Below are 3086 nucleotides of genomic sequence, written 5' to 3' on the forward strand. Positions count from 1 at the left end.
CTCAGAACGTGGGGTGACTGCTCCAAACGCCCTCCCTGCCATGGTGGAGCCTGGGGTGGCTGACTGGGGAGCTTTTCAGGCACAGCCCTCTTCACCCAATGGACATTCTCTCTACAGGCCAGAAACATTGAGCTCTTCCTGCCGGGCATGATGAAGATCCTGCAAGTTGGCAGCGAAGATGCCCAGATGAAGATCTTGCTGGCCTTGCGAAATGTGCTGCATCAGCTGAAGAAGACCAAGGCCAGCTTCATCGCTGTGCAGCTTGTGGGGAGGCTCCTGCCCCTCTTTGACTCGGTAAGGCTGAGGTGGAGGCTGAACCCCTCAGATGGGCGCTGGGCAATGACAGCTGCCCTGCAGCCCAGCCCTGCGAGCAGCACTTGGAGCCAGCTACACTCCCCTGGGCTCTCCTGGGATGGCTTCTGGGCCGTGCAACCCAGTCCTGCTTCTTCTGGGATGTGAGGCCGGAGTCGCTGCCCTCCCCACAGCCATGATGACGGCCCTCTTCACTGTGGGCAGGGAGCTGCTGTTTGCAAAACTCCCTTTTCCTGCTTCCTGCCAGGAGTGCAGCGAGCTGCGAGAGCTCTCCATCTGCATGCTCACAGAGCTGCTGCAGTTCGTGGTCGGCAGGGATGAGAAGAGGATGAGGAAGGAGCTGTGGTGGGCACTGGTGCCTCTCCTCTTTCGTATGAGCGACCAGGTCCCCAGCGTAGCCAAGGTACAGGTTTGGAGGCTGAGCCCTGACACACAGAGGGCTGGGCTGACACCCCCAGGGCTCCTGGGCATCGGGGCAGGGGCTGCTGGCAGCGGGCAGCGCTCCCCCAGCACAGCCCGGGGGAAGGTCCGTGCGGAGCCAGCGCCAGCAGGGGCAGAGAAGCTGGCACGGCCCTGTGCAACACCTTCTCTGCCTGCTCCTGCAGGGCTCGGCAGCAGCCCGTGACCACCACGGCCTGAACAGGGGCATCCTCACAGGCTGTGTTGGAGGCCAGGCCTTTGAGCCTCCATGCCTGTCCCCCAGGGCTGTCCCCAAAAGCCTCCCAGACATTTGGGCTAGGGCATGTCCCAGCTTCCTAAAGGCAGGAACCCCCCAGGAACAAAGCCAAGAGGTCTCCTTGCCCAGGCCCCCAGGCCATCCCTGAGCTCATGCTGTCCTGCAGGCCTCCAGGGAAGCCCTTCTTGCTGCTGCCGAGCTGCTGAAGTGGAGGACGCTCAAGCACCTGCTGCAGAGAGAGCGGCTGTGGGAGCTTGGAGCGTGCTTGGTAAGGACAAGCTGTGGAGCCCGGGCTGGGGGAGGGCTGCCCCCATCCCATCCCAGGGCTGGGGGCTCTGCAGCTGGGCAGAGCCTGGAGCTGCATCCCTGTTGCTGCCCTCGAGAACAGAGCCCCAGGGGCTCTTCTGCAGGCCCCTGTCCCCTCTCTGTAGACAGCAGGAGGGGAGGCCTCTCCATCCCAGGGGGTGCTGGCAGGAGGCACTGCTCCAACCAACTGCCCCAGTGACAGCCCTGGAGAGACATGCCTTGTTCTCTCTGCAGCTTCAGAAGAGTGGGAGCAGGGTTGAAGCCTTCATCCATCAGAGCCTGCCCTACCTGCAGGACCCTCAGGCCAACGTGCGCCTGGCGGCCGTCAGGTTCATTGGTGAGTGCCAGCCCCTGCGGTGCCTCTGGGGCAGCCTGGCCCCTGTGCTGCTGCTGCTGCCACCCCAGCAATGCCCGGCCAGCCCGGGCAGGGCCTTACCTCCGTCTGCCAACCCTGCCCACGCAGCGGGGCTTGGTGGCCGCCTTGCCCAGTCCCACTGCCCTGAGCTTCTGGGGGCTCCTGGGCTCAGCCGTGCTGAGGGGGAGGTGGGTAGGACTGGGGGCCCTGCTGTTGGGAGCAGGCTGGGGAGCAGGGGCTAATGGAGCTCTGTGCCCAGGACTCATCACACGGCGCCTGAGGGAGCAGACCACAGACAGTCAGGCTGACATCCTGAGCGGTGAGTGGGGAGCGCGGTCTGTCGGGAATCCAGAGGCTCTCTGCAGACGGGGGGTTTGATCTGGGCTTTGTTTCTTTCCGTCACAGCGCTTCAGCCCTTGGAGAAAGATTGGGACATCTCTGTCAGTTCCCTGGCAGTTCAGACAACCTGCATTCTGAGGAGTCCCTGCGTGCAGCAAAGACCAAGAGGCCTCCTGGGAGCACTGCGCTGCTGCTGGCCGTGAGCCCGGCAGAGGTGCAGCTTGCCTTGGCTAAAGGACTGGCGCTGAATAAAGCTGGAACAACGTGCCCAAAGCCCTGGTGTCCTTCAGCTGCGCCGTGCTGAGTGTGCCGAGCCGACCGTGGCCTTCCTGGGCTGTCCCGCAGGCAGCGGGAGGCTCCCCCCTCAGCACCCCTGGCCCCAGGCTTGTGGGACAAGCTGAGCCCTGGCTGGGGCTTTCCCTGGGAGAAGCCTCCTTGGCTAAAGGACAAGCTGCTGCCCGAGCGTTCTCGCCCCATTTCAGGGTCACTGCCAATGTCACCCTGCCCTCTGCCGCTGTGAAGCTATTCCCCCTTGTCCTGTCACTCCAGGCCCTCGTATAAAATCCGTCTCCAGCTCCCTTGGAGCCTCTTTTAGGCACTGGAAGGGGCTGGAAGGTCACCTCAAAACCTTCTCTTCTCCAGCCTGGGCAGCCAAAGTTATCCCTGTGTCCCCACACAGTGCCCCACTCTGGGACCCCTGTGTCCTCCCAGGCCCAGCACCCCAGGAGGTGGCCCAGCAGCAAGCCCTTGAATTGTAGCTGCAGAGTCCCACGTTTCCTCGGCGGACTCCAAATTCCATCTCCGGTACCCCAGAATGCCCCATTGAGCCCTGCATTGCAACTGGGCGTCCTCAAAGGGTCTCCGGTGGCCCCCCCAGGCACAGAAGGCTGGAATCATGAAGGAATGTTCATCCCTGAGTGGGCTGCAGAGGATCCCAGAGCTTCCTGGGAAGTGCTGGGGCTCCAGAGCTTGAATCTGGAAATGAGTGAAGAGCTCTGTATTACACTTGTGGCACGGAAAGCCCTGGCAGGGTGGTTTCTGCTGGGGGGCTTGGGGTGCACTGAAGACCTCAGGAGCCTTTGTGTGTGACCATGAGGA

At 62.8% G+C, this 3086-nt stretch overlaps 1 long non-coding RNA gene across 1 annotated transcript; it reads left to right on the plus strand.

Moving 5' to 3' along the window:
• The first annotated feature begins 1563 nt into the window (after nucleotides 1–1563).
• LOC113941891 lies at nucleotides 1564–2094 on the plus strand. The gene is made up of 3 exons (XR_003525792.1): nucleotides 1564–1631; nucleotides 1909–1968; nucleotides 2055–2094. It is a non-coding gene; the product is annotated as an uncharacterized LOC113941891 (long non-coding RNA).
• The last annotated feature ends 992 nt before the right edge of the window (nucleotides 2095–3086 follow it).

Source organism: Corapipo altera, unplaced genomic scaffold (genome assembly GCF_003945725.1).
Source record: "Corapipo altera isolate COAL_440 unplaced genomic scaffold, ASM394572v1 59847, whole genome shotgun sequence".
Lineage (NCBI taxonomy): Eukaryota > Metazoa > Chordata > Aves > Passeriformes > Pipridae > Corapipo > Corapipo altera.